This window comes from Mesoplodon bidens (assembly GCF_964165515.1).
Source record: "Mesoplodon bidens genome assembly, chromosome: X".
Lineage (NCBI taxonomy): Eukaryota > Metazoa > Chordata > Mammalia > Artiodactyla > Ziphiidae > Mesoplodon > Mesoplodon bidens.
In genome coordinates, this window is record NC_138163.1 from 96,531,008 (window position 1) to 96,556,572 (window position 25,565).

Genomic DNA, 25,565 nt, shown 5'->3' on the forward strand with positions numbered 1-25,565 from the left:
GAGCACCTACTATATATGCCACAGGATCTATTCTAGGTACCACAGATGAGTAGTGTGTGCGTGCATGTGTGTAGGAGGTGAAGCAAGCCCTTCTATTGCTCTCTTTTATTTGGATTAAATTATTTCTCATTCCTTTTAGCCCTGATATGTTTTTTAAAAATCTTTGAGATGTAATTCACATGTCACATATCATACAATTCACCCATTTAAAGTGTACGTACAGGCAACTCAAGATGGCGGACGAGAGTGATACAGCAGTGGAGCCCCGGGCACCTCCAATGCATTCCAGAAATGCAGCCAGAAATGCAATGGAAATGGCCATGAGCACTGCAGCGATTGCAAGAACGAGGAGGACAACAGCTACAACCGAGCTGATTTGAGTCCAGCCAGTGACACTGGAGCCAAAAAGAAGAAAAAGAAACAAAAAAAGAAGAAAGAAAAAGGCCGTGAGACAGATTCAGCCCAGGATCAGCCTGTTAAGATGAACTCTTTGCCAGCAGAGAGGATCCAGGAAATACAGAAGGCCACTGAACTTTTTTTGGTGGCTCAGGGGACCTGCAAAATCATGGAGGAGGCTAGCAAGTGCAGCTACCAGTTCTGGGACACGCAGCCCGTCCCCAAACTGGGAGAAGTTGTGACTATGCACGGTCCTGTGGAGCCTGACAAAGACAACATCTGCCAGGAGCCCTACACCCTGCCCCAGGGCTTCACCTGGGACACCTTGGATCAGGGGGGACCATGGTGTGCTGAAAGAACTATACATCCTCCTGAACGAGAATTATGTGAAAGATGATGACAACATGTTCCAATTTGATTACTCCCCAGAATTTCTTCTGTGGGCTCTCCGGCCGCCTGGCTGGCTCCCAGTGGCACTGTGGGGTTTTAGTGGTCTCAAGTCAGAAACTGGTTGGATTCATCACTGCCATCCCAGCAAACATCCATATCTATGACACAGAGAAGAAGATGGTAGAGATCAACTTCTTGTGTGTCCATAAGAAGCTGCACTCCAAGAGAGTGGCTCCAGTCCTGATGCATGAGATAACCCAGAGGGTTCACCTGGAGGGCATCTTCCAAGCTGTTTACACTGCTGGGATGGTATTACCAAAGCCTGTTGGCACCTGCAGGTACTAGCATTGGTCCCTAAACCCATGGAAGCTGATTGAATTTCTCCTACTTGAGCAGAAATATGACCATGCAACGCACCATGAAGTTCTACCAACTGCCAGAGATTCCCAAGACAGCTGGGCCGCAACCAATGGGAAAAAAGGACATTCCAATAGTGCACCGGCTCCTCACCTGGAAACTGAAGCAGTTTCACCACAGGCCAGTCAGGAGCCAGGAGGAGGTGGAACATTGTTTCTATCCCCAGGAGAATATCACTGACACTTCTGTGGTGGAGGATGCAAACGGTGAGGTGACAGATGTGTTGAACTGTCTACCATCATAAACCACCCAACCCACAAGAGTCTAAAGGCTGCTTATTCTTTCTACAATATTCATACCCAGACCCCTCTTCTAGACATCATGAGCAATGCCCTCGTTCTCACCAAAATGAAAGGGTTTGACATGTTCAATGCAGTGGATCTCATGGAGAAAAAAAACCTTCCTGAAGAAGCTCAAGTTCAGCATAGGGGACAGCAACCTACAGTATTATCTTAACAATTGGAAGTGCCCGGCATGGGGGCAGAGAAGGTTGGGCTGGTGTTACAGTAACCGGTTGCCAGTGAGATTCTGGATAAAGCCACTGAGAATTCAAACCAGGAAATGGAGCCCCACCACTTGTTGGTCCAATTTTCACAAACGTGAGAATCTCTGGCAAGGGGAGCAGAACTGAACTTGCTTTACAAACCGCCACTGAATTTGACGATTGTTTTGCAATGGCATAGGCTGTGTGATGTCACCTCTGGCAGTGTCTCTGGTCTCCCTGTTTTTCAATTAATCACATCATTGTGCAGCCATGATCAAGGGAATGTAACTGCTGAAAACTAGCTCGTGACTGGCATATTATGGAGTTAATGGGTTAATAATAAAAGTATATATATATATAAAGTGTATGTACAGTTCAGTGGTTTTTAGTATATTCACAGATATGTGTAAACATCACAGTTAATTTTCAAACATTTTCATCACACCAAGAAGAAACCATTTAGCTATCATCCCTCTATTTCCTCAGTCCCTCCTCCCAGCCCTAAGCATCTACTAATCTACTTTCTGTCTCTATATGTTTCCCTTTTCTGAATTTTCATATGAGTGGAATCATATAGTATATAGTCTTTTGTGACTGGCTTCCTTTACTTAGCATAATGTTTTCAAGGTTCATCCATGTTGTAGCATATGTATCAGTACTTCATTCCTTTTTATAGCTGAATAATATTCCATTGTATGGATACCATATTTTGTTTATCCATTTGTCTGTTGATGGATATTTGGGTTGTTTCCACCTTTTGGTTATTGTGAATAATGCTGTTGTAAATATTCATGTACAAGTTTCTGTGTGGGCATATGTTTTCATTTCTTTTGGGTAGATACCTAGAAGTGGGATTGCTGGGTCATATGGTAACTCTATGTTTAATCATTAAGGAACCACCAGACTATTTTTCAAAGTGGCTGCACCATTTTATATGTTCCCGCCAGCAGTGTATGAGGGTTTCTACTTCTCCACATCCTCCACGTCAACACTTGTTATCTGACTCTTTGTTCTAGTCATCCTAGTAGATGTGAAGTAGTATCTCATTGTGATTTTGATTTGCAGCATTTCCTTGATGACTAATGATGTCTGAGCATCTTTTAATTTGCTTTTTGGCCATTCATATATCTCATTTAGGGAATTGTATATTCAAATTCTTTGCCCATGTTTTAATTGGGTTAGTTATCTTTTTATTATTGAGTTGTAAGGGTTCTTTATATACTCTAGACACAAATCCCTTATTCTTTTTCCCATCACTTGGCTGAGATCCATGTCTGGTAGGAAAGTGCCCAAGGCAGACCTTGTAGTCAAGGTGATGGTGTAATACGTCAGGAAAGAGCCTCAAACAGAAAAAGCTGTACATGTGGAGAAAGGGCCCAGCCTGCTTCTGGATTTACTAGAAGTCTGGCAGCCCGTGGAGGGAATCCTAGGCCAAGGGGAGCTGGCTACATCTAGCTAGCAGGCTAGCAATGCTACTCCAGGTAGCTGTTAAAAATTATTTGACCATACACAAACTTCACTAAATGATGCCCTTTCTGAGGAAAGCCTCACTCTGTGCTTGGTAATTTCAGCTCCTTGTCTTGGAACAATCATGCCAGTGTTCATAAAAAAATTATTCATGACACTTGTTAAAGACAGCAAGGCAGACTTTATTTGGGGGAGTACTACAATGGGGTTTACCATGGGGAGAGAGATGGGGCTTAACTTGGAATACAACAAGGAAGGGTAAGGATTTGTAATCAAGGAACAGGTTTAGGGTGGGTATATCAGTGTATGAAAGACTACTAAGAGGAAGCAACAGGGGTAAGGGGGGATTCTGGCTAAACTGACCTAACAGGATTCTAACTGAAGGCAGTCAGGGTGATCAGACATCACCTAGGGGATGGTAAAAGATGAGGAATTCGATCAAATATTGAGAGTGATCAGATGGGGGGGCATTCTGGTTAAAGAGACTTAGGAGTCTTGCTAAAATTGGACAATGCATAGAGGAACACAGGAGCTCAAAAGTCAGGGCCTAGTTGAGAAGATAGTTGGAGACTGACTTAAGTTTGGTCAAGGAGAGACTCTTCGACACTAGTCCCCCACCCCAACTCCCGTACATTTTCCCTGTCTGCTTCCCTATGAGTAGACAGTCAAAGGGGACAAACACTCCTCAAGGCTATTGTGTGGTCTGATGGTTGCTAGGCAGCCCCCAGGGCCCCTTTCAAACTGTAGCCTGCCCCACAGCCCTCCCGGCTGGGGTGTCCCTGCCCCACCTTATGACAGCTGGCTGCTATTATGGGTCCCATAGCAAAGACTCATCTGCCTGCAGGTTGCACTGCCAAGGGCCAGGAAGAGGCAGCTCAGGCCTGGTGGGGGAGGGGGGCAAAGTCATGTAAGTCCTTAGGATTCATCAGAGCAACCAAAGCCCATTTGGTGCTTCAGGATATCTCCACCACTCACCTTTTTGTCTCTTTTGTCATGCCCATTTCCCAGGTGAGGGAAGCTGGGAGCCCTAGAGTGTGGACCACTGGCACCCCTGGGGAGGGTCTGGCACCAGCAGGGGTTAATCTCCACATTATTTGGGCTCATTAGCCCCAGCCATAACCTCACTCCCTCTGTACTTCACTCCTAAAGGACCTGGGTTTCTGAGGTTCCTTCCCTGTCACCCAAATGCAAATTTGGGCAGGTCTGAGGTCCAAATCTTGGCTTAATTGTGGTCACATGGATAGACAGTGGTGAGAGTGGGGCTAAGCTTGTTTGTTTTGCTCAGAAAGGACCAGAGCAGGCAAAGTGGGACCTTCAGACGGTCTGTATGCTCCCGTCCCTGAGGTGGGAACAGTAGGTAATGTCACATCCTGGGAATGAACTCTGCAGATATGGGCAAGAGCAGAAGGTACTTTCAGCCTGGGAGCCTCCCAGGGAACAGACACTGCAGCCAGACTACCTACCTGGGTCCAAATAGCGACTCCATCACTTACTAGTTGTGTGACTCTAAGAAAGTTACTTCACCTCTCTGAGTCTCGAGTTCCATAAATGAGGATAACAGTTCCTAACTCACAAGGTTGTTGGGGGGACTAACATGTGTTAATATATGTAAAGTGATGTGTTTACTGTTATTTTCATTGTGAATGGAAAGAAGGCAAATGCCTTGGTTTTCAAGGGCCTAGGCCTGGCAATCCTTGATTCCCATAGAGCTGATAGGCACTGAGAATCTGGGGCATGGGCACTTCACCTACACTCATGGTTAATCCTCTCAACAACCCAGTAATGTATCATCAGTCCCATTTTGCAGATATATCTCTTAGCAAGGCAAGGAAATGGGTAGGGTTGGAGTAAGAGGGAGTGAGTGAGTGCGTGAAAAGCTCAGTCTCCTGACTTCTCCTACAGTGCCCTCTTCACTTCACAGTCTGCAACAGACAGCTGAGGAAAAAACAATTCCTGGACAGCAGGATAGAAAAGCTGTTCTATGAAATCAGAGTAAAATGGCTTAGAGGGAAGAACTGCCAATAGTTCTTAGGGCTTCCTGCTTGGACCCTGAGCCATGTTTTGACTTCTGGTTCCTGGGGGTTGTTGGTTTCCTCTGAAGAGGGAACTTATTTCCCTCCTGTAGGCAGAACCCAGGAAACAAACCTACTTTCCTATAAGCTAACCTGAGTACTCTCCAAAGAGAGAAACTAGGTCTTCATTAATCACCAACTCCAGCTACCTCATCCCTCCCACCCCTTACAAATCAACAAACACAAACACTTGAAACACTTGGCTCCCTGCCCAATGAGAATTTTGACCTTTATTTATTTATTTATTTATTTGGCTGTGCTGGGTCTTAGTTGAGGCATTCAGGATGTTCGTTGCTGCATGTGGGATCTTTTAGTTGCGGCACGTGGAATCTAGTTCCTGGACTAGGGATCGAACCCAGGCCCCCTGCATTGGGAGTGCAGAGCCTTAACCACTGGACTGCCAGGGAAGTCCCGAGAACTTTGATTTCTAAGGAGTGAAGAAACCTCTGACTCCGCTCCAGATTTGTTGAATAAATATCTACTGATTCCCAAGGCAGAAGAAATAATTTTCAGAAGGAAGAGATCAAGAACAAGGGAGAACAGTGACCTTGTTTTCCCATCACCACATTCCTCTCCATTTCTAAGCCCTCTCTACTACTCTTAGAAGGAGGTAGGGAATCTGCCTTTGACTACTGTAAGAATGGAGTCAACCAAAGTTCAGAGGTTAGCTCAGATGGAGAGTAACAGAACCCAAGTCTATAACCACTGATTCCCATCTCCTGGTTTTTTCACCCTCACAACTAGGACTCTCCCTAGACAGAGGTATAAACTTGCCTCCTGAGATTACCAGCCAGCCAAATTTTGGTACGAACTTCACCCTCCACCCTCACACTCTAGGTCAAAGCTGAATTAAGACTTCAGGAGCATAAGGACTAAAAAAAAAATGTTTTGGGGAAATCAGCTATTTGTCAATCAAGTCTTTTGCATCTTTAAATTCATATATGGACTATTCACGTGTAACATGCCTATCATTTTTAAATCCTCTGAAACAAATTAGATGTCATAAACTTCTCTTTCTCAGGAAAAATGGTTCTAAAGTATGAGGTAATTTGAACTTGTGAATTTGAAGTTGAATTCCAGATAAGTTATAGTTTTATTAAAGAAATTGAGAAAGTCCTGTTTAATGTGGCTGCCATTTTGGGGAACTTTTTTTTAAGTTATTTCAAAAACATGAGTCTTTTTTTGCCATATAAATTTTTGTTGCAATGTACACATAACATCAAACAGCTCGGGTGCAGGGAGTTCACCCTTTTCTAGGCTTCATATGACCTCTTCAAAGATCTTCAGACATTTTCAGAGAAACAGCAGATAAATTTATGTTTTATTATAATCCTTTTCTCCATTCACATTCTCAATGTCTTTCTAAATTAGAGAAGGACATAGTTCTTGTCCTACATTTTGAAATTATGATTTTATGACAGGCTGATATTTTAGCACCTTTTTTATGGCCAGCAATAAGGATAGACATCTTGTAGGCACATGTCTAAGGATGCTGTCTCCTTCCATTTCTATAAACTAAGAAATCTCATTATGTGCTTCTGCATGTTTCGAAGAAATTGAAAATGACCCCAAACTTTCATTATCAAAGCTCTAGTTTCACACGTAAGCAAAACACACTCCTTTTAAGCAGCGTTGTGTACAAGGTGTACAGGACATTTAACGGGCAAAAAATTTTCATTTTCTTTAGAACGTTTATAGACTGAATGGAATTTTCAAAATTTATGTGTGTACTGTCTGCTGAATATGCAGATAGATGAGCAAAATCTAGTTTGTATTGTTCTGCTTTCTGTGGTTTCATTAACATCTTCATAGGTATCAAGAAAGCAATATGAAACTCTACCTTTTTAAAAAAAATTGAAGTACCTAATAACTAAGTTTTTTCTTGCCGAGATCAGACTCATCATTTGACACACCGTAAAAAGCATGATCATTGGTAAGATATGACAGAATCAGATCTATGCTAGAAGGGACCTACATATCTGTTATCAAAATTTCCCCCTTTTGTTTGCCTAGATTTGCAACCTCGTAATCAGGATATGTAACTTTAGTCAGTTTCATAGAGTAATCAAAGGAATAACATGATAATGCATGTTCATTTGCGTGGTATGCCCAAGCTAATTCAGTGGCTGTTATTTTCAACCGAGCAGTGGCGTCTTTTGTGGAGACTTTTGATTGATTTAGAAGAACTTGCCAGTCTCATCCAGGACTTGTAAGATTCAGTTTCTATATGTGCTTTCACGTACCGTTCTTCACCATGCCCAATCCCAAATTCTTTATATTGTGTAATAGGTCCTGTTTGGGTTATTTACCTCCCTAATCCAGTTGTATATGGTCTTCATCTGTCTAAAATAACACAGTAATTTAGTCTTCTTTTTCAGTGATGCTAGTATTGGTATTGTAATGGTCCTCATTTTCATTATCTGCATTCTTGCAGAACATGGTGTTATGGGCTGAACTATGTCCCTCCCAAATTCATATGTTGAAGCCCCAACCTGCAGTATCAAAGAATGTGGCTCTATTTGGAGATAGGGTCTTTAAAGAGGTGATTTCAGGCTGTTAGGGTGGGCCCTGATCCAATCTGACTGCATCCTTATAAAAAGAGGAAATTTGGACACACAGGGAGACACAAGGAGTGCACGCTATGCAGTGGAAAGACCATGTGAGGACACAGGGAGAAGGCAGCAATCTACAAGCCAGGAGAGAGGCATCCGAAGAAACTAAACCTGCCAACATCTTGATCTTGGACTTCCTAGGCTCCAGAATTGTGAGAAATAAATTTCTGTTGTTTAAGCCACCCAGTCTATGGTATTTTGTTACTGCCACCTAAGCAGACTAAGACACATGGTGACAATATTTACAATGTTAAAGGTTAAACTAGCACTGTTTCAATACAATCACAACAAAGTACAGGCAAAGTCACAGACTGTTAATGCTCATGATTACAATACACTTAAGTTGCACACTGAAGTGGCATCATTCAGAGTGATGCAACAATGAATCATCCATTATTCATTCAGAGTGATGCAATAATGAATGATCCATTACTGTGAACCAAAATCATGGTTGTCAATATCAGTATCCAGGGGAAAAAACAGCTACAACAACTGCAGAAGGCAGATAATCTATACCATATTTGTTTCACACTAAAAACTGTGTTGTTTTCACCCCCTATTTTGGGGGCCACCATACAGGTTTTATACTCCCCCCTCAACAATATTTAGCACCCACCAGTGAAAACTGAGACTTTTGATATCCCAGGAAGGGGTTTCCTGGGATTCAGGACTTTCAGTGCTAAAACTGTAATAGTTCAAGGCAAACCAAGACAGTTGGCCATTCTAAGTGGTGCTCCTGGGATGCCACTGGCTATGTTCTATTTCTTGCCTGGGTGATGGTCACATGATGTACTTTATAATAACTTTTAGCTGTACATTTATGTTTTATGCATTTTTATGTTAGTATATTTGTTTTTCAATATATTTTAGAAAAAGTTACACCCCCTTGCTTCCCACCCCATATGTAATTCAAAATAAAATGATACTAAATCATAAAACAGAACAAAATCTAACCAATTTCTGATTTTTCCATGGTTTATATATAATTTAAAATTGATTCCACTTTTTGTGATGCCCTGCTTTGCTGGTGCCTTAGGTACCTGTTTATTTAAACAACCTGGTATTGCCCTCAATGAATGACATCACATTACCAGACACAACATTGGCAGGCCTTCCGACACTAGCCCCATGTGACCTTTTGCTTTTTATCACTCTTTCAGGTAGAGTTGATGGTTCCTTTCCACTGCACTTTGTGTCAGTGCTGATCACAATTAATTGAAATTAGGTGTTTATTATGTGTCTCCCAACATTGCACTGAACTCCTTGAGAGAAGAAGGAGTTCTTGTTCATTTCTCCATCATCAGTGCTTTGTGATTGGTACTTGGTGACATTTTTTTAATGAATGATGGGATTTTATTAGGGCCAGCTATCAAAGTCTTCCCTCCCTGGTGCCCTTGTGCTACAACTGCATTATAAGCCTGCCTATGTTGGCTAAATCCCAAACTGGCTCTGTCCAACTGACAGCATTTATTTTCTGAGCACCCCCATTACCCTAGAATATAGAGCTGGTATAAAATTCATTTATATGAGATACGTTTATTGACTGTATCAATAAATACAGTCAATAAATGTACCCTGACCTGTGCCTGCAGTACAAAGAGGCAAAATCTAAATTGAAAGGATACAAAAAATAAAATAAAATAAATTGAAAGCATAATCAAATGCTGAATTATGGCAGGGAAAACCGGTCTACATGAATCATTTACTGAGCCTTCTACATTGATGGCTCCTGGAAATAACTGCTTGACATCATCTTCTAGAGGTGTCAAACAGTTTCTTCCAAACACCCAAGGGGTTTTTGATTATTTTTCCAAATTTTATTATTGATTTTTTGGGGGGAGTGTGTCTTCCAAGCTCCTCACTCAGCCATTCTGAAAATCCCCACAATTATTTATTAATTGTTGTACAAAATTCTCTATCCATGAGAATAGATACTATAAATAGCCCAAGATAAAGAGGCATTGCTGTCTTGAAACATAAGGCAAAGATAGCTTCTTCATTGCCCAAAAGCACAAAACAAAGCAAAATCTGTCAAAATCATTTTTAATATTCAACTCATAAAATAACAAATATTATGTAATCTGATGGCCCTTGACCATTATGAGGTACTTCTGTTTTCCTGTTTTGTCTTAGAGGTGTTTTGTGCTTTTGATGCAATCAAATTTATTTACCTGTATCCCTATGTTTTATGCCTACCCTACCCTATATTTCCTTTTATAATTTTATATTTTATTTTCAGGACTTTTATATGAAATTTATTTTTATGAAAGTTGTGAGGTAAAGATCTAACTTTATTTTTCGTAAGTGGATAACCAGTGTTCCTAAGACCATTTACTGAATACTTTATCTTTCCTTTTTTTTTTGTGGTACGCGGGCCTCTTACTGTGTGGCCTCTCCCGTTGTGGAGCACAGGCTCCAGACGCGCAGGCTCAGCGGCCATGACTCACGGGCCCAGCCGCTCCGCGGCATGTGGGATCTTCCCGGACTGGGGCACAAACCCACGTCCCCTGCATCGGCAGGTGGACTCTCAACCACTGCGCCACCAGGGAAGCCCCCTATCCTTTCTCCTTTGTCAAAAACTGAATTCCCTTATACAGTTGGATCTGTTTTGGACTCTTTATTCTGATCCATTGATTCATTTGTCAGTGTTTCTTCCATTACCACATCATTTTAATTACTACACCTCTATGGTGTGTTTTCATATTTGATAGGGCAAGTTAAGTCTCAACCCACTGTTCTTTTTCAAAATTGTCTCAGCTATTTTTGTACTTTTTCTCTTCCAAGTGATTTTTAGAATCAATTTGTTGAGTTCTGTAAAACTTTTCACTAGGATTTTGATTGGGATTAAATTTAAAGACTTTTATAGGTCATTGACATCTTTACAATATTGAGTTTTACCATAGTGAAATACAACATATCTATCACTTCACTCAGATATTCTTCCATTTCCATCTGTAAAGTTTGGAGGTTTTTATCTAGATTTTGTACGTTTATTATAGATTTTTTTCCCCTGGGTAATTTATAGTTCTGGGAGTTGTTGTGACTGGGATCTTTTTAAAATCTATTACAATGCCCAGTAGATTATTGTTGGTGTATAAAACTATTATTGCTTTTTGTATGTTGCTCTTGTATTTTGCCACTTTGCTAAATTATTTTTATTGGTTCTAATGGTTTCTCGATTGACTGTCTTGGATTTTTTATGTAGACAATTATATTGCTTACAAATAATGATAATCATATTTCCCTTTTTATTATTTATATCTCTTTTGCCAAAGTTAATTCATTCATTCAATTAATATTTGGCAGCTGCTTATGTGCCAGGGCAGCTGCCATGTGCCAGGCATTGTTCTACACTTGGGAGATACAGTAATGGACAAAACAGACAAGGTTTATGCCCTCTAGTGCTTATATTCTATGCAGGAGACATTGACAATTTAAGAAAGGCATAAAAATGTCAGTCACCTAGCTGCATGTAAATCAAGGAAGTTAGAACACTCCCTAACACCATACACAAAAATAAACTCAAAATGGCTTAAAGATTTAAATATACGACATGACACCATAAAACTCCTAGAAGAGAACATAGGCAAAACATTCTTTGACATAAATCGTAGCAACGTCTTCTTAGATCAGTTTCCCAAGGCAAAAGAAATAAAAGCAAAAATAAACAAATAAGACCTAATGAAACTTATAAGCTTTGCACAGCAAAGGAAACCATAAACAAAATGAAAAGAAAACCTACAGACTGGGAGAAAATACTTGCAAATGATGCGACCAACAAGGGCTTAATTTCCAAAATATACAAACAGCTCATACAACTCAATATTAAAAAAACAAACAACCCAATCAAAAAATGGGGAGAAGATCTAAATAGACATTTCTCCAAAGAAGACATACAGATGGGCAATGGGCACATGAAAAGATGCTCACCATTGGTAATTATTAGAGAAAGGCAAATCAAAACTACAATGAGGTATCACCTCACACTGGTCAGAATGGCTATCATTAAAAAGTCTACAAATAACAAATTTTGGAGAGGGTGTGGAGAAAAGGAAACCCTCCTACACTGTTGGTAGGAATGTAAATTGGTGCAGCCACTATGGAGAAAACTAAAAATAGAGTTGCCATACAATCCAGCAATCCCACTCCTGGGCGTATATCCAGACAAAACTATATTTTGAAAAGATACATGCACCCCTATGTTCATAGCAGCACTATTTACAATAGCCAAGACATGGAAACAGCCTAAATGTCCACTGACAGACAAGTGGATAAAGAAGATGTGGTTTATGTATACAATGTATTATTACTCGGCCATAAAAAGAATGAAATAAAGCCATTTGCAGCTACATGGATGGACCTAGAGATTATCATACTAAGCGAAGTCAGTCAGAAAGAGAAAGACAAATATCATACGATATCACTTATTTGTGGAACCTAAAAATGAATACAAATGAACTTATTTACAAAACAGAAACAGACTCATGGACATAGAAAACAATCTTATGGTTACCAAAGGGGAAGGGGGAGGAGGGATAAATTAAGAGTTTGGGATTAACAGATACACACTACTATATATAAAATAGATAAATAACAAGGACCTACTGTATAGCACAGGGAAGTATATTCAGTAATTTATAATAACCTATAATGGAAAATAATATGAAAAAGAATGAATATATACATGTATATAAATATACATATATATATACATATATATATCTGAATAACTTTGCTGCACACCTTAAACTAACACAACATTGTAAATCAACTACACTTCAATAAAAAAAAAAAAGGTCAGTCATCACTGGCAAAATATCCCCAAACTTAGTGGCTTAAAATAACAATAAAGGGGGAGGGATAATTTAGAGGTTGGAATTGGCAGATACACACAACTATATATAAAATAAATAACAACTATATATAAAATAAGATAAACAACAAGGACCTACTGTATAGCACAGGGAATTAGCTATATTCAATATTTTGTAATAATCTATAAGGGAAAGGAATCTGAAAAAGAATATATATATATATATATATATAACTAATATTATATATATATATATATATATATATATATGAATCACCGTGTTGTACACCTGAAACTAACACAACAATGTAAATCAACTATACTCCAATTTTTTTAAAAAAGGCATAGGCTCTGAAATCAGAAAATAAAAAAAGCAATAAATATTTATCTCACACAGTTGATACTGGTCATGAATCTGGTAATAGCTTGTTGATGACTAGGGGTCTTTCTTGAGATTGTAGTCAAGATGTCAGCTGGGCTTGCCATCATCTGAAGATTTGGCTGGGGCTGGAGGATTCATTACCAAGATAGCTTACTTACATGGCTGGCAAGGTTCTGGTTGTTGGCAGGAGGCCTCAGTTCCTCATCTCCATAGGGCCGCTTAAGTGTCCTCATCACGTGGCAGCAGGCTGTCCCCAGGAAGAGTGATCCAAGAGGGAGAGACAGGCAGAAGCTGTAAAGTCGTTTATGACCTAGCCTTAACAGTATTCCATCATTTTCACAATATACTGTTGATTACACAGGTCAACCTTATTCAGTGTGGGAGGGGACTACACAAAGGTATGAATACCAGCAGGCAGGGGGCCATCTTTTTTTAAAATTTTTATTGGAGTATAGTTGATTTACAATATTGTGCTAGTTTCACATATACAGTAAAGTGAATCAGTTATACATATACATATATCAACATTTTTTTTAGATTCTTTCCCCATATAGGCCATTACAGAATACTGAGTAGAGTTCCCTGTGCTGTACTGTAGGTCCCTATTAGTTTACTGTTTTGTATATAGTAGTGTGTACATGTCAATCCCAATCTCCCAATTCATCCCTCCCCCCACCTTACCCCATCGGGGGCCATCTTGAAGGTTGGATACCACAAACTATACATGAATTTTGAGGGAATTGTAAAGCATGAAAGTAGAGGATGTCAGCTGTGAAGCATAGACAACTTGAAGCCAGGAGACAGGCTCATGAACAAGAATTGAGGATTATTAAAAAAGGAATCTCTAAGATAGTTATTCTCAACCATCAAACTCAATAATAACTTTATAACAAATATTTTGTAATACCCTTTTATTTTCCTGAAATGGAGTTTGTGGATAAGTAACTTACCTATATACCTACTTGGAAAAGATGAGCATAATGTCCTAACTGTAATATTAAGGACATAAAATTATATTTTTAACAAAATAAAACATATTTCAATATCTAAATGCTTAATCATGACTATACTGGAAGACATAATGAAGTCAGTGGCCTCCACCTGAAAATGCTAACTGATACCGGTGTGTTGTATTGGTCACTCAAATACCACAAATGGCATTGTCATAGTGATGCTGAAATGGAGCAGGACCCTATGGCCCCCCCCACAATGTCCTCTGCCTGCCTTTTGTCTGTGCAAAAACTTTTATTAAAGAATAAATTTAAATAAATAAATAAAATAAAATAGCTCAAAAAAAAGAATAAATTTAATCAGAGAGTGAGAAAATTCAGAAACAAAGGAAAACAGTCCAAGACTAAATAATAATAGTCACTAAGCATAATCAAGGACCTTTAGTTCCTCTTCATGGGCTATAGATAATATTCTGAGCCATATCCTGTGAGCTATCTTGTAGATATTGAAACCCCCACCAGATAGAAGAAGTTAACTACAGGATGACCAGACTGTAAGCATGACATAAGCAGCCACAATTCTGAGAATTGTGCTCAAGGAAATGGGAACAAACCGACCCTGGAACTGAAGGTTAACTGTACTTAAAACATCGAGGGCTTCCCTGGTGGTGCAGTGGTTGAGAGTCCGCCTGCCGATGCAGGGGACACGGGTTCGTGCCCCGGTCCGAGAGGATCCCACATGCCGCGGAGCGGCTGGGCCCATGAGCCATGGCCGCTGAGCCTGAGCGTCCGGAGCCTGTGCTCCACAACGGGAGAGGCCACAGCAGTGAGAGGCCCGCGTACAGCAAAAAAAAACAAACAAACAATCAAGATGATGCTGGTCAGAACACCACATGACCAACTTCAAGAGGACTGTCAGAGCTGACTCTTGCTTCTGCATGTAGCCCCCCCACTCTGTCTATAAAAGCTCTTGCACACTGGTTGTTGGGGGTCGGGGGTAGCCGGCCTTTGGACAGGAGTTCGCCCTCCTCCCGGGTTGCTGGCATCCAAAATAAAGCAAATTTTCCCTTCCACCAACTTGCCTCTTTATTGCCTTTTGAGAGGTGAGCAGCTGGACCTTACTTTTGGTTACATTGTGGTTTTCCAAATGATGAACAACTCTTGGTAAAATTCTGAATAAAACAACGCACAATCTTCCCTTGATTTACATGATTGTTGCATTTTTGAAAACTTCAGTGTTAATTTAAACTGTATAAAAATACTTGGTGTTTTTGTTTAGTATGGAGTTGTGTTATAAGCTCGGATAATCATAAACAGTCTTTTCACCTACATGAATGTCTAGCAGACATTCAAAAGTCACATGAGATAAGACCATCATGTGCACTGCAAGACTTTAGCAACCCTGAACCCTGCCCAACCCCCCGGTTGTTGTGACAACCAAAAGTACCACCGTATATTTCCCACAATGCCTTCTAGGGAGCAATATGGACCCCCACCTTCACTCCCGCCCCCACTGAGGACCACTTACCGAAGAGAGGGCAGGTATGTGTAGGCAGTGGAAGGAAATGAGAAGTGGAGGGGTATGGTTGTGAGGGGTACTTGAGAACAGGAAATGAGGCAATCTGAATCTTGGGGCTTCCATCGCCATACATATTTATTGATGGAATGAAGTTCTCAGAACCAAACACAGCCTTACACCAGGGATAAGAGGGAAGATGGAGAATGGGGTAGAAGAAAAGGCCAGGACTTGTGGACTCTGAGCTAATAGGACTTAGGACGACTATTGCACTTTTGCTGAAGTCACCTTAGCATTTTAGACACTACCTCATACCTTGCTTTCTTTCCCTTTCTTTGAGCCCAGACTAACTGGAGCTTCTAAAATGCTGAAAGACATCTCTATTTTACATATGAGAAGATTGAGGCCCAGAGAGATGAAATGCCTTACAGAAGGTCCCCACAGCAAGTTGATGGCTGAGCTGGGGGAGGTGAGGATCTTTCCACTAGAGTCCTTTTTTTTTTTTTTTTTTTTTTTGAGGATACAAAGAATTTCTTTTGGGGTGTCTCTTTCCTGACTGTCTTCTGTGGTTTGTCTGTGAGAACTGCTGATAGCAATATGTCTTCAGGAAATGCCAAAATTGGGCACCATGCCCCCCAGTTCAAAGCAACTGCTGTAATGCCAGATCGTCAGTTCAAAGATATCAGTCTATCTGATTACAAATGGAAATATGTTGTGTTCTTCTTTTACCCTCTTGACTTCACCTTTGTATGCCCCACAGAGATCATTGCTTTCAGAGATAGGGCAGAAGAATTTAAGAAACTCAACTGCCAAGTGATTGGTGCTTCTGTGGATTCTCACTTCTGTCTCCTGGCATGGATCAACACACCCAAGAAACAAGGAGGACTGGGACCCATGAACATCCCCTTTATATCTGACCCCAAGCACACCATTGCTCAGGAATATGGGGTCTTAAAGGCCCATGAAGGCATTTCATTCAGGGGCCTTTTTATTATTGATGATAAGGGTATCCTTTGACAGATCACCATAAATGACCTTCCTGTTGGCCGTTCTGTGGATGAGACACTGAGACTAGTTCAGGCCTTCCAGCTTACTGACAAACATGGGGAAGTGTGCCCAGCTGGCTGGAAGCCTGGCAGTGATACCATCAAGCCTGATGTTCAGAAGAGCAAAGAATATTTCTCTAAGCAGAAGTGAGCACTGGGCCATTTTAGGGCCAGGTTGCAGTAGGTGGCCATGAGAACAAAACTATTGTATTTTGTACTATTGTAATGCTTAAAACACAGGGCCCTACACTCAGCCGAGATGTGGTGTGGGACAGGACAGGCCTTTCCTGCAGGGGTTGGGGAGGCCAGCCTTTCTTCCTCTGGAGGGAATGGCCTGAGCTGTATTATGAGGCAGGCAAACTGATGTGTATAGTAGTAGGGTATCGCTTTGGTTTTTTGTAGTTTTATTAAACTTGAGCTGAGACCTTGTTGATTCTTCAGTTTAGGGAGGCATTAGCCTTTGAGCGTAAGAGAAATTTACTTTTTGCTTTCCCTCTTTAGGGGAAAATGAGGTGTGAGAGCTGCCTCAGAATCAGGAAATTATATTGAGGGGAAATGCAAGTAGATACAGGGAATGGACCTGAAGCAAGGTGTTTCATTTCACCATATCTGGAGAAGAGCAAGACCTACTACAGTATTGGCCAAGGCACTGCAATTTATGCTATAGGCTGGGTCGCAGGTTAAGAGCCCAATGAGATTACTGACATTTACTTTTACACTACTGGGAGGGCTGTATGAAAACCTGAGGCTTGGCCTCTTCTGATAAATGCCTGGTACTGGTTCTGTAAAAGATCAGAGTTAGAGGCTTCAGTATCTTTGGAACTAAAAGGGAGAGGGGGACACAAACACAAGCGCTGGTGTTCATAGGGTAGGGCTTTCTGTGTCAAAAGCACAGTGCTGAGCACCTCTTGGCTTCCCTGGGTTTCTATCCTTGATTTAAGGGTAGTTCTTTCTTGTCCTCATACCATTGTCCTGAGGGAGGGTTGTCAGTGGGGCAAAGGTGGATTCCTCCTGGGCTCTTGAGGCTAGGGCAGATTCAGGACTGAGAATCCTTCTGTATATCATGTGGTGCCCTTCTAGACACCTTCCAGACACGGCTACCCCAGCCTACCTACCCCTCCAGTATTCAGACAAGCAAGAACTATGAGCAGCGGTATAGGATTCCCGGGGCCTTCAATAATAGCTTATTATATGCCAGGCACTATTTCATATTTATTCAGTCTCCATAATAACCCTCTGAGGCAGGTACCATTATTTAGGGGACAGTTGCTTCTTAAGCCCTGTGACAAGTAGCATCTTGAAGCACTGCAGAGAAATGGTAACAGGTAATAATCCCATATTCCAAGGCAGGTGGCAAGTCTGGATCTGCTTTGGTCTTTTTTTTTTTTTTTTTTTGTGGTACGCGGGCCTCTCACTGCTGTGGCCTCTCCCGCTGCGGAGCACAGGCTCCGGACACGCAGGCCCAGTGGCCATGGCTCACAGGCCCAGCCGCTCCGCAGCATGTGGGATCCTCCCGGACCAGAGCAAGAACCCGCGTTCCCCGCATCGACAGGCGGACTCCCAACCACTGCGCCACCAGGGAAGCCCTGCTTTGGTCTTTTGACCAAACTTCTTTGAGCTTTGTTATCTTCATTTAAGACCTCTACTATAATTCTTTATCAAAAATGATCATTTTGTACCCAATAAAAGTCTTGCCCAGCCAAATTTTAAAAAAAGAATTTATTTTAATAATAGGCATCTGGTCAGTTTCTAGTGCTGGACCAAGGACTCTAGGCCTGGACATATTTCAAATTGACCTGGTTTAAATGGATCACACTCTACATTCCGGATTATAACTGCCACTTGGTGAGTAGACATAAGGTTTGCCTCAAAGCTAACAAGAAAATGTAAAAATATATTTATTTATCAGTAATAAATAAATGTTATACATATGACTTTTTTTCAGGTTAAAGCTTGAAATACACTCAAGGATGTTAAGCACTGATTTTTTTTCTCTTTCTTTTTTAAATTGAAGTAAAATTGACCTATAACACTATGCTAGTTCCAGGTACACAACATGGTGATTCAATACTTCTACATATTACAAAATGATCATCATGATGAATCTTCCACTTTTAAAAGGGAATTAGACCTGACTAGAAAGTGTAACTAGTGAACGGGCCTCTCTTTCCTCTTCAGGTTCCTTTGGAACAAGGTCAGGGACAGATAACACTGTTGTAATTCAGGCTCAGCTTCCTACTATCTGGAAGGTTAAGTCATGGGTTTGTTATGTTTTTTCTTAAAGAGCCAACCACTTGGAAGTCCTGAAGAATTGAAATACTTACAGTTGCTCAAGGGCCTGCCAGTGTCCCCTGACTTCTGACCAGATATGCCTCAAGCTGGCTGACAGTATTAAGAAATATGTGTCCTCACTAGAGAATGGACTTGAGGATATGGGGAGGGGGAAGGGTAAGTTGTGACAAAGCGAGAGAGAGGCATGGACATATGTACACTACCAAATGTAAAATAGATAGCTAGTGGGAAGCAGCCGCATGGCACAGGGAGATCAGCTTGGTGCTTTGTGACCACCTAGAGGGGTGGGATAGGGAGGGTGGGAGGGAGAGAGACACAAGAGGGAAGAGATATGGGAACATATGTATATGTTTAACTGATTCACTTTGTTATAAAGCAGAAACTAACACACCATTGTAAAGCAATTATACTCCAATAAAGATGTAAAAAAAAAAAAGAAAAGAAATATGTGTCCTCAGTGAGCGAGTGACCTGAGAAGGTTGACAGGCTGTCCAGTGACGACAGCCTCCTCCTTCTAGCCTCTGTCCTCTGCCCCTAATATGGGGATGGGGTGGGGCATACCAGAAGTTGGTCTTCTCAGAGTTGTCTAGCTTTCCTTCAAGGGACTGATAATATTCTCTAGCACAGTATCCAGAAACGTGAGTTGCTTCCCCAGGCATCCAGGAAGGGCTTTTGAGAAAGATAGGTTCATATTTCCTGGGGGTCCTAATTATCTATGGCTGTGTAACAAGCCTCCCCAGAACTTAATGCCTGACATAAAAAAGAATGAAATATGGACTTCCCTGGTGGTGCAGTGGTTAAGAATCCACCTTCCAATGCAGGGGACATGGGTTTGATCCCTGGTCCAGGAAGATCCCACATGCCGTGGAGCAACTAAGCCCGTGCATCACAGCTACTGAGCCTGCGCTCTAGAGCCCATGAGCCACAACTACTGAGCCCGCGTGCTACAACTACTGAAGCCTGTGCACCTAGAGCCCATGCTCTGCAACAAGTGAAGCCACCACAATGAGAAGCCCATGCACCGCAACGAAGAGTAGCCCCTGCTCACTGTAACTAGAGAAAGCCTGTGTGCAGCAACGAAGACCCAACGCAGCCAAAAATTAAATAAATAAATAAGAAGAATGAAATAATGCCATTTGCAGCAACATGGATGGGCCTAGAGATTATCATACTAAGAAAGTCAGACAGAGAAAGACAGATACCATGTGATATTGTTTATATGTGGAATCAAAACAGTGATATAAATGAACTTACTTACAAAACAGAAATAGAGGCATAGATGTAGAAAACAAACTTATGGTTACCAGGGGGGAAAGGGAGGGAAGGATAAAATTGGGAGATTGGGATTGACATATACACACTACTGTATATAAAATAGATAACTAATAAGAACCTGCTGTATAACACAGGGAACTCTAGTCAATACTCTTTAATGACCTATATGGGGAAAGAATCTAAAAAAGAGTGGGTATATGTATATGTATAACTGATTCACTTTGCTGTACACCTGAAACTAACATAACACTGTAAATCAACTATATTCCAATAAAATTTTAAAAAAGAACTCAGTGGATTAAAACAACCATTTTCTTATATCTCATAATTGTGTGAGTCAGGAATTCCATCAGGGTTTGGCTGGATGATTCTTCTGTCCCACATGATGGAGATTGCTCTCAGCTGGTGGATTGGGATGGTCTGGAGGGTCCAAGATGGCTTCACTCATATATCCGGCACATTAGTAGGGATGACTGGAAAGCTGGGCTCAGATGACACTGTTGTGCAAGGTGCCTACATGGGAACCCTGTGGCGTGACAGTCTCAGGGTAGTTGGATTTCTTACATGGCAGCTTAAGGCTTCCAGAGTGAGTGTTATAAGAAACCTGTGTGAAAGCTACATGACTTATGACCTAACTTCAGAAGTCCCAGCATGTCAGTTTTGCTGAATCCTTTTGGCCAAGCAAATCACTAAGTCTAGCCCAGCTTTAAGGCAAAGGGAATTAGACTCTACCTCTCAGGGAGAAGGGTAGCAAAAGATTTGCTATTAGCCTTAATCTGCCATACCAGTCTTATAGAAACATTCATTCATTCACTCAACAAATATTTATTGAATGTCTACTACATGCATACCCTAGTCACTAAAGACAATAGTGGGAAATAAAGCAGACACAAAAATTCCTGCACTTGTGGAGCTTACATTCTCCCAGGGGAGGTAAAAAACAAATAAGAAATTAGTAAAATAGGGGCTTCCCTGGTGGCGCAGTGGTTGAGAATCTGCCTGCTAATGTAGGGGACACAGGTTCGAGCCCTGGTCTGGGAAGATCCCACATGCCGCAGAGCAACTAGGCCCGTGAGCCACAACTACTGAGCCTGCGCATCTGGAGCCTGTGCTCCGCAACAAGAGAGGCCGTGATAGTGAGAGGCCTGCACACCGCGATGAAGAGTGGCCCCCGCTTGCCACAACTAGAGAAAGCCCTCGCACAGAAATGAAGACCCAACACAGCAAAAATTAATTAATTAATTAATAAACTCCTACCCCCAACAACAAAAAAAGAAATTAGTAAAATAAATACTATGTTAGATTCTTGCAAGTTTTAAGGAGAGAAATAAAACAGGGTAGGGGAATAAGAAGCATTGGAATGGAGGTAGAATGGCTAGAGAAAGCCTCATTAAGAAGAAGACTTTTGGGACTTCCCTGGTGGCACAGCGGTTAAGAATCTGCCTGCCAATGCAGGGGACACGGGTTCGAGCCCTGCTCCGGGAAGATCCCACATGCCACGGAGCAACTAAGCCCGTGCACCACAACTACTGAGCTTGCACTCTAGAGCCCACGTGCCACAACTACTGAGCTCATGTGCCACAACTACTGAAGCCTGCGTGCCTAGAGCCCATGCTCCGCAACAAGAGAAGTCACCACAATAAGCCCACGCACCGCAACGAAGAGTAGTCCCTGCTCACCACAACTAGAGAAAGCCCGTGCACAGCAGTGAAGACCCAGCGCAGCCTAATTAATTAATTAATTAATTATTTTTAAAAAACAGCAGCGTTATTATTTTAAAAAAGAAGAAGAAAAAGATTTTTGGGTAAAGAGCTGAAGAAAGTGAGGGAAATAGCCATTCACCTCTCTGGGGGCAAACATTCCAGGCAAAGAAAAAAGCAAGTGAGGAGGGCCTGAGAAGAGAGGGTGCCTGGTGCCTGGAATACTTGAGGAACAGTGAGGAGGCCAATGAGGCTGGAGGGGAGCGAATGAGCAGAAAGAGTAATAAAGTAAGACTAACTATGGAGATTGGCGGGTGAGCGGAACACCAGATCCCCTATGTTCTTGGGAGCCATGGTTAGCAGTTTGGCTTTTCTTGTGAATGAGACAGGAAGTCATTGGAGGGTTTTGAGCAGAGAAGTGATATGACCTGACTTTTGTGATGTCTATTTTAAAAGGAACATTCTGGGTGCTCTATGGAGAAAGAAAGACTTAAGGGAGTCTAAGGCAGAACAGGAAGTCCAATTGGCAGACTCTTGCAATCATGTTAAAGGTGATTCCTGGCGGCTTGCACCAGAATGATGGCAGTGGGCATGGTGAAAAGTGGTCGCAATCTGGATAAATATCTCCAAGGTCAAACCACCAGGATTTGCTGACAAACTAGATGTAGAGTACAAGGGAGAGAATAAGCAGGCACAAAAATATGGCCTCTTCTATAAGTTCACTAAAATCTCAGATCCCTTTAGATTCCCTGTTAGTGCTTTTCATGTGACATCGTTTTGTTGTGTATTTTTTTTCCCAGAGGTTCTATTTTATTTTGGTAATTGTGTGTGTATGTGTGTTTTACTTGCTTCCAGTATGAAAAAGAAAATTCACATCCTACTTATCTTAACTGAAAAAGTTATCTCTGTGTTTACTGTTTTAATTTTTGTCAACCATGACTTTCAACATTTTTGGTTAGATCTGAGAAAAATAATTTAATATAAATGTAAATGAATGTATCATGCTGATGATTGTTGGTTTCGAAAAGATGGGCCAGTAATATACAGCCCATATTGAACACAGTAGGCGTTTAGAAAATGTTGAATGACCTGAATTGGTACCTTCATCTAAGAGACTAGAGAAACTGAGAATCTGTAGTCTTTAAGAAAATTCTGTTAAACTGAGTTTCAGGATCATGTGTTATTTCATGCAGACACTTAGAATGATGGAGACTAAGAGTTTCCCTTCTGTTGTGTGGTGTTCATAGAAAATAAGCTACTTCTAACAGGTGTTTCCAGAGGCAGTGTCACTAATTCCAAGGGGGTAACTCACCTGTAAGGTCAGACTTAAGACTGGTTTGCTTTCTCATTCAACAACTATTCTCAAGGTATTCTACATGCCAGATTGTGTCCTGGACACTGGGGCTACATCAGTGAACAAAACAGCTGTGAATATCCTGGAACTTACTGATGGCTTGGATCTTGAGGACTATGGGCAGGAAGTTGTTTGTGGTCATCATATGTTGTTTTCTTTGTGGAAGGGCTGCTATCTGTGGGCAACGTGGTGAGATGCTGCTGGCTGCTGTTGCTTCTCCTCCCAGCAAGGCACCAGTTCATATACAGGGAAAAAGGTGGCTGCAAGAAAAGAGTTCTAGAGGCTGAAAGTCCAAGATCAAGGTGCTAACAGATTCAGTGTCTGGTGAGGACTGCTTCCTGGTTCATAGATAGCTGTCTTTTTGCTGTGTCCTCCTGTAGCAGAAGGAGGCAAAGGACATGTGACATCTTTTAATAGTAGGATTCCGGTGACAAATGCTGCAGTAAGCCTCAGAACACTGGACCAGTTGGGACTTGCAAGCCTAGAGGCACCATTCCACAGGAATTATGCTACTGGGCTGGCTAAATTCTCGTAGCCTGTACATAAGAGGTGGGAGAGCCCGTGTATTTCTAGCCAGTCTACATGTCTTGAGCAGCATTCATTTCACCAATGAAAAAATCATTTCTAATTTGCATTATGCTATTTCACAATCTCTGGTATCAACTGGAGAAAACTTAAGTATTGGTGACAGCCCTCTGGAGTGTGGGCTTCTTCAAATGAAAACTAACACATGGCTTGTGCATTTCTAATTCAGATACTTCAGATGTTAACCAAAAGCTCCTAGGATGTTGATCAACACTAACCAGATACACACACATGGATCCCACTCTCTTTGTCAAAGTAGTTAAAAGTAAATTTCCAGAAAATTTAACTCTAATTGGTCTCAGTTCTGCGTCCCAGAAGCACTTGGTCTATGGACCTTGAGAACTTAGATTCTTGTTGGGAGGGTGTGGGCTAATTAACTGGAGTGGCCTGCAATCCCTTCCCTCTGTGTCAATCTAAGGACACAGAGGTCTCAGAAAGAAATTTCAAATGGTGTTTTTCTGCACCACTGTCCCACCTCTGTCCCATGCTCTTTACCAATGAGGCTTATTTTTCCACTTCCCCAACAAGAGCCAGGATGGACACTGTAAGTGCATCTCAGGGGCAGCTGGCCACCCCTTCCTCACTCACCTCTGCTCACCTCACTCTGTTGCCCTGCAGCTCTGCCTCCTGGATGGATGGGAATGTGAAGGATGGGCTGGATTTGCTTAGGCAGAGAGGAGAGTGATGACAATCTGAGCTGGGGAAGAGCATGATCAAAGCCATAGAAGTGGAAGCACACATGGACAGGACGAGGAGACAGGAATTTGTCCCATGCAGTTGGAGCTGAAAGCCACAATAGAGAAGCAGTAGGAGACCAAATCTGAAACACAGGTTAAGGCCATGTAATAGAGGGGCTTGAAAATTTAGCTAATTCATTTGGTCTTCCTTTCAGTAATAAGAGTAATAACTTCTGTTTGTTGAACGTCCCCTATGTGCCAAACTGTCCCAGGTACTCTTCCTACATTGTCTAATATAATCTCCACATTAAAGTAGAAATTACTTACCCTGTTTTACATTTTGAGGAAGTGGAGTCTTAGAGAAGTTAAAATCCCTTGCTCAAGGTTACCTGGCTAGTGAGTGGTACAGCCCAGTCGCAAACCTAGGTCTGTGGTTCTTTAGACAATTTAAACAAGTTGCTCTCCTGTTTAAAAAACCTTCAGGTCCTTTGGAAGGCTGGGATAGAGGTGAGTTGAGTCCGAAGAGCTGATGGAACTCTAGGCTGAAGGTCTCCTTCATCCTTAACAGCCACCCGCTACTCTTTTCCTTCCAGAAACTCCAATCCATCCTGAGGAGCTGCTCTAGTCATCACTCCTACACAACTGGAAGCCCCGAGATCTGCTGTCTTCCCTGCACAACCTCACCTACCAGGCAGAGGCACTTTGGCTCAGTCAGGGTGGCAAGTACCATGTGTACACCTAGTCTACCTTTGCTTCAGTAACAGGGCTAAAGACAAGGAGCCCTTCCTCACAATCCAGTAGCTGATACAAGATACCAACTGCTACACTGATTACCACCATCCCAGTCTGCTCCTCAAGGATATGGCCACCAAGTTCTGGTCACTCAAGATCAAGTGTAGCCTACAGGCTCTATTCTAGCTGGGCATCTTTGAGTTGAGGAGTAGGGAGAGCTCTTTGTGTCTTATCATCCCTCTCTGTAGATTACACTGGCAGGACACCCAATTATTTGGGGGCTTTCCATCTGGCCATGTGACCAAGCTCGTGGCCTGGAGTTAGGGAGTAGCCAGACTAGATCACACATTTTTCTTGACTTGTGAACCCTCAACATGAGAACTAAAAGATAACCAGATACTCAGG

The 25,565-nt window shown here is 41.8% G+C and overlaps 1 pseudogene across 1 annotated transcript; it reads left to right on the top strand.

Moving 5' to 3' along the window:
- The first annotated feature begins 16,054 nt into the window (after positions 1-16,054).
- Positions 16,055-16,743, top strand: LOC308609140 (peroxiredoxin-1-like; annotated as a pseudogene). The gene has a single exon. The product of its transcript is annotated as a peroxiredoxin-1-like (transcript).
- Positions 16,744-25,565: the final 8,822 nt, after the last annotated feature.